Consider the following 11,380-nt stretch of genomic DNA (forward strand, 5'->3'; position numbering starts at 1 on the left):
GAATTGATTTTCTTTTAACGGACAATTTACTGTACCGATTTAAAGGATGATTATAGAATACTTGATTAACTTTCGTAATATCTTTAGCATTAGATGAAATTTATTAGCGATTTCAGAGCTACAATAATGACGTGCATTATTGATCACCTATTTATCTGCTACATTTATAACACGCCGAAAAAAGAATTCCAAGGTTCTAGATTCGCTTTTGGACCGGCACATTAAATGTCTAAATTAGAATGGCAATTTTCAGTGTTTCTAAAACGGACCGTCGGATTCTTCCAATTTTTGTCCCAAATAAACAACTATATATTGTCAAAAATTGACAATTATACACCGAATTTGTTATTCGATCTTTAACTAATGAAACCGATTTCTAAAAAACACTTCCTACGTTTGCCATAATTATTCCGCAAGAACACTTCTCGTTATAATTCTAAAATCGTGCATTTCACCAGCACTAACTCTGAAAAGCCCGATATATTGGATTTAATTTAATTACAGTTAGGAAAAAATAAGCACGATACCTAATTCGTTTGTTTCCATCGTTAAATACATTTTTTACCACATGTCACTTTCGTAATTATTTATTAATAACAGCGTCTAAAAAGAACACAATTTCAGTCAACGTCACAGATTCAAACGTGCCTCAATAAATCATGACGTCATTAAAAGAGCAATTAAGACCGCGGTAGCAATGCAATAAACTTTCTACGACCCTGACTGATGTTCCGTTATTTTTATATTCAACCTAAAGAGCTGTTAATAGCAAATAAATTAAAAACACAGTGCTAACATTCACATCTCTTCACCCACAAAAAAAAATCGTTACAACCCTTACCCCTTTCATTTACAATATGTAATAAAAATGTAAACCTCTGTACGACCAAAAACCCAAAATAAATATTGATACAAATCTGGATCGATGATTCACAGCCAACAGCTTTCATTCCACTGGAAATATTCAAAGTACTACTTCTTTCTTGCCCACCCTGTATACAACAAAGTCCTTATACTACAGTTCCAACAAAATTTCCAACTGTGTAAATCGGCGAAGAAGCCTCGATCACCTGAACTCTCCGAATCGCGCCGCGATCGATCGATCGTTTAATTATCCAGGTTCGGGCCTAGGAGGTGCATCGGGATCGTCACGGGGTCCGAGTGGCGCGGCTTTTGCAAAATTCACGCACTCCGGGAAGCTGGATAGCCAGCGAGATAATAATGATGAAGTTCGGTGTCCGTGTAGCCGAGTGGATGGCGAGACCGGGAGGGTTGAAGCTGGCGGAAGGAGAAAAGCAACTCCGTCCGGAGGGGGTGGGTTATACATTTGAGTACATAAATGTATGTAACTTTGAGTTTGTGTTGGAGTGGGCGTCGGCCATCTTGTCCGGTGGGTATTGACCGAGGCGACCGCCAGACGAGAGACATGCCATGGCGGGCAAACCACCTCTAGTTACTACCCCCGGCGCTAATTGCGCTTATTAGTTAAATCCGTGCGGTATCGTCGACCACTTCCCACCGAGACACGGCATGCAAAAAAAATCCTACGCTACCCGTCCATCTAGTCGCGTGATACGGTCTGGGAAATCGCGTGCACGAATCTACGCGACCGTCGCTGTAAAATCGGAGATTATGGTGTGTTCGAGGTTTTGGTAAGTATGGGGAATTCTTTGTTTTCGTTGGTTTTTTGAAACTGCCGGGTGAAACGATGAATGGTAATTGCTCGAGTTGATTGGAGAGTGAAATACAGGTGGTGGTATAGAGAAAGAAAAGGGTGAATGAGTTTTTGGGAAATTTGGATGGCGAGCGAAAGTTTGAAGGTTTTAGTAGGTAATGCGTTCGGTCAGACTGTTTTACTTCGTTTTGTGTGCAATTTGTGCATACTAGGTTGATAATTAGTTTTTTTGGACAGCTTGAATAAGGTGTTTGTACACTTACGCGAAGTAACGTGGAATTATAGGAAAAATAGATTTTATGAAAGAAAGATGATACTATAGAGTAAGTATGAAAAATATTCTTCATCTATCGAGTCCATTTTATATTATTAAATTTGTCGATCTCAGTTTTCATTTGAATCCAAATTTGGCGAAATTAGCGAGGGAAATATGTTGCCTATTTAAGCGATATTTGCAGTATGGCGAAGTAATTATTTCTCTTTTTGTTCAAGTTTGAATGCTCCAAGGCACGCATTTGCATTCGTCTCAGAAGTTCTACTTTTCACTTTCAATTACGCTCACTTATTCGTGGACATTCTAGACACAATTAACGACGATGAAAGCGCAACAATCTTTACAATCACGGTAAAAAGAAAATTTTTGAATGTTTGTTTGGCTGATTTGACGTTAAAGAATCAGACAGCGCCTTTCATATTTTCTTCGAAACGCATTGAAATTCTAGAGGCACGCTCCATTTCTGACACACAATATTTGTCTCCGAAAGTTTCGTGCTCTTTGTCCAATTTAAGAATACTTTTTTGCAGTCAAAAATTCTTAATTACATTTAGAGCGAAGAAATTTTGGTATTACCTTGATCGATACTATTTTTGCAAAATTATTTTTTAAGATTTCTATAATACTTCTTTACGTATTTATAAAAAAAAAACCAGTAATTAATTTTAGAATGTTTTAGAATGCTACTTTCAAACGTTCGTTTTTATAGTTAAATCAGGTCCCTCACTCTGCATTCAATAAACCTTTCACTCGAAGTCTTGAACTTTCTGAACCCCAGCTGACATTTTCTAATCTTTAATACATTTCCACGAACCAGGTTTATTGTCTCTTAATAGCCTCTGCGATTTGCACATCCTCATTAAAATCACGAACGGTCCAGTGGCGAAATGACGATTCAACAATAGCTCACCTGTCCGTCACAATTTTATCGCGACGGAATTAATTTCACAAAAAGCCAGAAATCTTTAATACCATCCTAGAAACTGAAGATTCAATCAAAACTGAATAATACATACATAAATAACGTTCTTCGAGCAAGCGAATTAATACTAAATTGAACATTTACCTTTTCTTGATCAGTGGTCGTATCGAACAAAAATTGATCTCGACTTAAATCTCAATTAGATAAATAATGAATTACCTTAAAAAAGGATTAATCGACACATCTGTTCCTCCTACTCCCCGCACTGTACTAATAAAAATTACCTTTCTGAACAAATTTCCAGCAGCAACGGTACAAAATACCTCCCTCTCAGAATACACTTGCAGATAATCCTAGAGGACTGTTTAAGATCCTTCACCTCGAATACCTTTGTCGAACCTCCAGAGCTCTACCACCTTTCGCTAACACATCTCGCGATAAATTCTCCGATGTACCAAATGAAACTCTCGAATACACGCATCCTTCATCTTACCCCGAGTCGAACCGCGAGAACCTACGCTCGTCGACGGTACAAGCGAACGAAAGCACCGGAAGAGAAGACTCGAAGGTCCAGCGCGGAAGAATCCAAGTAAACTCAATTGTAATAATCGTCGCGGGGCAACGAATTGCGGAATGTCTGACAATCAACGGGCGGCATGTCGTTGGAATTCTGCGCGTCGCGCGTCATGGAAGCAAGGTCCGTCGTGAGGGCGAGCGCGGTGCGAAGACGCGAGCGGAGAGAAACAGCAGCCTCGGTTTGCGGCTTGCGAAAATTCCGAAGGTTTGTCCGTTCGTTGGTCGTTCGCCGCAGCAGCATGTATACGCGCGGTGGACTCTAATTCACGCCCGGTATTTCGCGCGGCGTGTATTTTAAGGCTAGCCCTGGCTCTAAAATTCCACCCTTGCCCGTGTGCTCGCCCACCCTCTTCGCTCCGTCCCTCTCCCACCATCTCTCGTCCGTCCTGCTTCGTGTTTCTCTCCTATGTACTCCCTCCTCCCACCCCGACCACTCTGAATGTCTCTGTCTAGCACCTCGGGCTTTCCGTTTGCCCCTTTCCCATTCCCTTCTTCGTCTATCGGCAACCAGCACGTTCGTTCGTCTCGCTTCGACTCCCGGACCCACCCTCCTCTGCTCGATTCTCGCCCTATCTCTCTCTCTCTTGCGCGGCGTCTCTACCCCTCGAACACACGAGTAACGGTGGTAGGTGGGTAGGTAGGTAGGTAGGTAGGTAGGTAGTACGTGCTCTTGCTGGTGTTGGTGGTGGGTATAGTGGCTGTAGATATAAAGGTTGTTCAGGGTAGAGAGAGGGAGAGAGGATGCACAGGGGATGAGACGACGGAAGAGAGAGAGGAGGAAGAGGGTGAGAGAGGAACGAAGGGAGAGACAGAGACATGTGGTGAAACGGAGGAAAATGGAAAGAGAGGTAGACACAGATGTGGAGAAACTGAGAGAGAGAGAGAGAGAGAGAGAGAGAGAGAGAGAGAGGGGAAGAGAAAGCTAGAGACTAACTGAGAAAGAGGAGTACAGAGACAGAGAGAAATAGCAAGATAGAGGAAGAGGGTAGGAGGGAGAGAGAGAGGGATGGAATTCTTGGACTCCGTGTGGTAGTGCAAGGGTTCGTTCGACCCTTAAGGGGTTGTGGCTAGCATCAGCCCCCCTTTGCCCCAGTCCTCAGCCACCGCTATCCCCTTTACCGACCTCCACAGCTTCTCTTCCTACTCCTTCCAGTCCTTGTCGACCACCCAGTTAGCCACCCTCGTAGCCACCCCACGACCGGCAAAACTACCCTACCGCCGGCGGCCATTTTACTCTCCCTTCGCCCTGGACTCGCCAAATTGTAATCCGAGGCCCTGGAATTCCAGGCAGAGCAACCGTGGTCCGGCCTCAAAGGAGGCTTCCTTCGCCTCTCGACTTACCCTTGGATAATGATTAACGGAGTGCTCCTCTTTCTCACCCTCGCGCGCGCGCCTCCGCCCGGCGCACACCTTGCCAACGCAAACAAAGAGACGCCGCGCGTTTCGGATCACGGTTGCTGCCTCTCTCTCTCTCTCTTTCTCTCTCTACTATTGCCGGCCCATAATAACGCGAAACATCGCGGAAATTTTATTCTGCTCGCGCGAGGTCCGGTCGTTTGATGTCGTCGCCCAGACGCGTGCTTCGTCGAATGAGACTGGGCTGGCTCGCCTTTCAGACTCTCGAGCGAAGGCGCGTCTCTGCTGCTTTCCGGCCAGACGTTACTTCTTCGTAGTCAGACGCGAGGTTGGGCGAAAGTAACGCGAGCGTTTTGTCCACCGGCGGAATTCTGGGATGATGATTTGATTCGGTGAAGAGAATTTTGGAGAATTTTTTGGAGGTTTGCTGAGGGTTGGTTCGTATTCGAAGAATTGGGAACATTTGAGGCTCTGTATCGTGGAATATTCTGTGGTTCTAGGTTTAGATGCATGCTGATAAATTATGAGTAGCTGTGAATTATTCTGGTGTCGTTTAAATGAATTTCGACTTTTGGTGTTATGCGAGAGCTATTTGTACGATCATTCGTAATTCATCGCTGAGTGTTTGAAATAGAAGTACGTATGCTTGTGGACCTGTGAATGTTGTTGAAGTAAGGCAAATACGATGATTCTTATAATTGAGGACGGAGATATTCATTGAACATTATTTAGCGTGAAATATTAAACTCTGATTTTACTATTGTAATTGACCATGGAAAAATCTATAATTCGCAACTGAGATTAGAAACATAGTAAAACTATGTCCATTTACCGCGTCAATTTTAAATAAATTTCGCTGAAGAAAAGTAAAACACAAACTTCAATTTCATGCATAAAATCTCAGTGCAGTGTGTCATGTTCCTCCTTTTCTCAACTCTCACTGAAACTGTCTAATCAACATTCGAATTTTTGCTCCATTTCTATTCAAATTTTTCTAGAATTTATATGTCTATTTTACAGGCATAAAGTCTAATTATTATTAGTATTTAAATTATACCTAAAAATCCCAAAACGCCCATTAATTAGTAGCTTATTAATTAAAATTTCTATAATTTTTGCCCAGCTATCCCAAGTCACCATCAAACTATCTACCCAAATGTACCTCTCTTTATCATAAAAACAAGTACTCTCCTGAAAGTAATACTTGTCCAGCCTCTAAAAATGAACGAGTGAAAAACAGCCGCAATCGAAACGATACACAAACTCCCTGGAATAATTACGAACAGAGAACCGTGATTTCCCTCGAAATAATTTTAATTCGACCGTCGCTGTCGGCGAAAACCGTCGCTAATTCACAGCTAAGGTGGAGAGGCGCGCGCGAACGAGCCGAGAAACGCGCAGACAATAATTCCATATCTCGGTTGGTTCGGGTTTATCTGATTGGGCGAGTGGTATCGCCGAGAAATTCGCGATTATCTGTTTATGGCGCGGTTAATGGAGGTCGTGCCTAGTTGGAACGGCTCCGAACCTCATGTCTGCCCCGATATTGGCCAATAATGTAGCACGTACTTACCGTGTGCCGTGTCTGCGCAGCCTCGCTGAATAAAATTAATGCTCGACACGAGGAAGGAGGACGAGCGACGGGAATGCGGGACAGGAGCGTGATGAACCGCGGGTCGGGACCTTTCCCTGCTGCATTTATTTCATCGTTTCCTCCGGATCGTTCTTCGAGAACCGGCTCCGTAACTCTAATAAGACGCGTTGACTGTCATTATCACATGGGGACCGTTCGCGTTCTCGCTCGGTTTAATTAACGCATCCGCTGCCAGATATACAGTTGCGTCGCGTTTCGTTTGCGCAGAATGTCAGACGCGTGGATCGCGAAATTTCGTTAATATCGAGGAATATTAATTGCTCGGAGAAATTGTCGCGTGTCGAGTTGAACGGTTGAAAATGTACATCGCGGGAAGATCTTTGCGACGATGGAAGAATTGGGGGAATGTTAAATGTTTTATTCGGAGGGTAGGTAGAGAAATGTGAATTAAACAGTACTTTATAACAATGCAGATATAATAATTGATATAAAAATTTAGCGGTTTTGGTGGATTCTAAGGATTTAGGATGAAAATACACGGATTAAATGTTTCCTTATTTATAACGACAATACTAGCTATTTTCTCTTTAATGGTAAAGCTTTTTGCAGTGGTCCCCATATTTAGAAAGAAATTCTATAAAATTTTATTACACCTACATATATTATAAAAATTCACAAGAAAAATTGTATCCTTGTTACGAATAAATTCGACAGTCAACACGTCTGAGATTACTTAAACTACCATTCAATCTTCATCCACAAACTCTCGCACACTTAACACACATTAACGAATCCAACGCGTATTCCAAGGGGCTGCACACAAAACTCCATCCACTGAATCACTGATAGATCACTGCAACAAACAATAAAAACAATACATGAAACAATGTTCAAAACTCTCCAAAAGCAGAATGAAAATATTTGAAATTTTTCTTCGATTTGCTAATTCAGTATTAAAATCATTAGCTCTTCAAACCTCTCTAAAAGCGTAATGAAAATACTTAAAATTAGTCTTCAATTTACTAATTTAACAATACAGTCATTCGCCGAAAAACCCTATCCGACACACGAAAGGGCCTCGTCCTTCATCGCTGTTTGCCTAACTTCCGAGTAGATTTTATCACCTGAGATATAATTTGTTGTACAGAAACATTAGTGGTCGCAGCAACATTTGTCATTCTGTGCGCGCGCCTCTGTGTTGACAGGGCTGGCCCCGTTTCGAGGTCGAAGTTCACCGTCGAAACCGGACTAGGAACTGGATGAACGAGTTAACCGGGCCCTTGTCGATCCTGCATCGACTGACCACAATCGCTCGTGTAGACAAATTCGCGTTCAGCGGTGATCAACCGCTTGTCCCGGCACCGTTACATCGTAATTCAATAGCATCGCTTTAATATTCAGCAGCCGACTCTGTCGAGCCCCGAGGAGCGACTCCGAGGGTGGAAAATAATCTTCGCTTATTTCCTCGATGAAACAGACGGATGATAAAGGGTAATTAAGGGTAAAGAGTTCGTTCTTTTCTTTTTTTTCCACGGTCGTTCCGACGATATTGTGATTTACCTCGTTGAAAGGAAAAGTGTGACTTTCGTTGCGAGAGTGGCGATCTTGTGGAGAAATTGGTTCAATCGACGAAGACGTACGTAAGTTACAAGTTTATTTGTTTTAAATTAAGATTGTGTTGTGTTTGTTTCTTTTGACGTTTAATTTAATTTAATTTATAGTAACGTTTGCTGATATACAAGGTGGGCCATATAATTATTTTTCTTTAGCTATGGTGGTACGAGAAAATTTTTATAAGTAATTTAAATGGTTTCAGAAAGTGAATAATAGTGTTTTTTTTTAAATCAAACGTGAAACTTTCTTTCATTTTTTGCCATTTCTTCCATCGATTATTCACCCTCTGAAACCGTTTAAATTACGTATAAAAATTTTACTCGCCCTGTATTTACAGAACTTCGAAACCTACAAGTATCAAGAATTTTAAAATCAAACTTCATACAATACTAACACACACCTATCCCTGAAAACACCAATCAGAAGATTAACAAAACATCATCCGCCATGACGAATCCAGAATCGATTCGCTCGCAACCTCCACCGTGCATACTTAACAGAATCAAAATAACATTCCTCCATTCGTAAAATCCTCCTCGAGCAAAGCTAGAATAAAATTCCCCGAAATTAGAATATTTTCATAATAAATTTCGCGTGCGTGGCATATCAGCTCCTACGAAATAGACCGCGGCGAAAGTTGAAGGTTTAAATAACCGAGGAATTAAGATCAGAAAATTCTTTCGATCAGCAGAAACGAGGGACGAGCGGTTAGATCGGTTTGAAAATTTCTGATATCGTTCGACCCGTGGATCTCTCGCGGAGAAAAATGGCTTATGGGATTCCGGCTGATCGTTCATTTGAAGAACGTTCACTTGGATAGCCGGGGACCGATCGCTCTGTCCAATTTTCTGGATTTCTCGTGCACGAACTTCTACAGATCCAGAAACGAATGTGAAACGAATATCTCTCTCTTCGTGCGGGAAGAAGAAGAAGAAGGAGGATGATAGATATACGGAGGTGGATAGAAGAGGGAGGCAAAGAGGACTTTTCCAACGATGCTTTGCTCCTGAGCGTGTACATCCCACGCTGTACACATATCGGCATCGGTCATGCATGACAAGACGCCTGACTGGCCACGCCAGTAAAAACGAGGAAAACGCGGAGAATACAAACTCGCCTCGTTCCTTTCGCGCCATTTCAAGACTCTCTTCTCTCCGTCGACTTCCTCCCCGATCTTCCTATTTTTTCCTCTTCTCTTTCTCTTTTTTTATAGCAAACGCTCGATGTAGAAGAATGTACCATACGTCGAGTGTTGTTACGAAAGAGAACGCGTTGCGTCTGATGGTCGCGTGAAAAGTTTCGGAGGTGGAAGTGGCGAGAGTTTCTTTCTTTAAAGGGGAAATAAAGAGTGGAAACACTTGCTGCGATATGGAGATAATGCGAGGTTGCGGAAAGTCTTAACGAAGAATTGGAAGATTGAATAGTTCGAGACAGAATGGAATACTGAAGGAATAGTTGGGTGAATAGAAATAGGGAAAGTTTGGTTCGCAAAAACTGGGACACCCTGTATATTTTATAATGTCTGATAAAATAATTAACTGTGAGGTTGTTTTAATTGACTCGGGAAAAGAGTAGAGGGTGATCCTGGTCCTAGGAACTTTTCTCCATATCGATCAATATCGATCTTCCTTCTCTAGTAGAGTACAGGGTTCGTGTCCAAAGAGACAACGTTATACATATTCTTCGTTAATAAATATCGTTTATATTAACCCTTTGCGGTCGAAATTAATTTTAATCCGGAATAATTAATTAATTTTCATTGTGCACACAATAATGTGTGATTTCATTTTATATAAAAATTGTATTTTATGTTTCTCAATCGTGTGATAGAAGTGCTACGGTGGCTGAGAGCAGAGATACGACCGCAAAGGGTTAATATTATTATACTCCTTCTGCTGTCTGATCCATATTAACAACTTCCAGTACACACATAGCAGCATCTAGTATTAATTTCTGAAGCTCAAGTAAGTAATTTTAATGCTAATGATCCAACGAAAATTTTAGGAAAAAGAAGCACCCTATGCTACCCTACAACAAGAATTATCGTCGACACTCAAGAATACATCCAGCGAGATATTTTCGCGGATGATAAATACCACGCGATAGGTCACGATTCTTACCCCGATTCTATTTCCCAGTCGCTCTTTCGCGCCTAGAATCGCGGCGGGAATAAGAAACAAGCTATCCGTAACGTTCTCGCAAAGAGTAGGGTGGTAATCGAAGCAAAGAGGGACGCAAACCCACGGAGGTAGATTACAGACCCAGGCAAAATTTCTCCGTGTACTTTTTCACCAGCCAGCCGTGTGTCCGCCGCTGATAAGGACACTTTCATCCAAAAAAAAAAGCAAAATCCTTCGTAACCGGTGTGTTCTCGTGGATGTCGCCGAGGCAAGGTAGCCAGAGGAGGAGCAGGAATTTTCGGCCCGCGTCCTGGCCGCCCCATCGTCCTCCCTCTCACCAGCCAGCGTGATTCTCGAATTTATAGTCGGTCGGGTGGTGGCGGGGTCTCGCGGTTATTACGAAAATTCCAGCGGCCTGGGCCTGGGCGAGACACGATGGGAAACGCGGATGTGCTAGACGGCGACGGAACTATGCGCCGGGCTGTTCGTCGATGATTTCCCCATCGACGGTCGAAAATTCGAAAACGAGCGGGAAAATCCGGCGAATTTCCAGAACAGTGCGTCGTATCGATTCGAGTTTCCGTGGGCGTTGCTATGAGATGGACCCTTGTACAGCGCGGAGAGTGCGAGAGCAAGGGAGCAAGACGGACGGGGAATGAGCATAGGAGAGAGCGAGAGACCACGTAGCAGAGAGAGGTCTTGAGTGTCGCCAAGCTACCCTCCACCTCCTTTACCTCCTCGCGACAACCCAGCTCCGCGTGCTCACGCTGCCTCCTCCGGTCTCTTCCTCCGACCACTCTACTCTCTCTCTCTCTCTCTCTTCCTGTACCCGTTATTACTTCTACAAATATACAAGCTATCACATTTTGTGATCGAACTCTCGAGACCCGGGCTACCGGTGCGCGCTACGGGTAAATTCGATGGAATCGGCTGGCTAATACCGCTTCAAAGAAACGCACCGTCGACTTTCACTCTTTGAGAGCACCCGCGCGATCTTGCCTACAATCCACCTCCACCGCCTGTTCCTCCTCCGCCTCCTCCTCCTGCTCCATCCTTCCTCATTCTCTTTCGCTCTTCTCTCGCGTCGCGACTCACCCTCGCCGCACGCTCTCTTCGTCCTTTGTTCGACCTACGTGTCTCGAGTAGGAAATAATGTGAAAGATCGCGGAGGAACGAGCAGAGAATCGGGCGTAGGAGAGACGCTCCTCCTTATTGTCCTTCTAACACGGAATTTCTGAACTTGACGCGA

The sequence above is a fragment of the Habropoda laboriosa genome, unplaced genomic scaffold (genome assembly GCF_001263275.1).
Source record: "Habropoda laboriosa isolate 0110345459 unplaced genomic scaffold, ASM126327v1 scaffold186, whole genome shotgun sequence".
In the NCBI taxonomy this organism is placed as follows: domain Eukaryota; kingdom Metazoa; phylum Arthropoda; class Insecta; order Hymenoptera; family Apidae; genus Habropoda; species Habropoda laboriosa.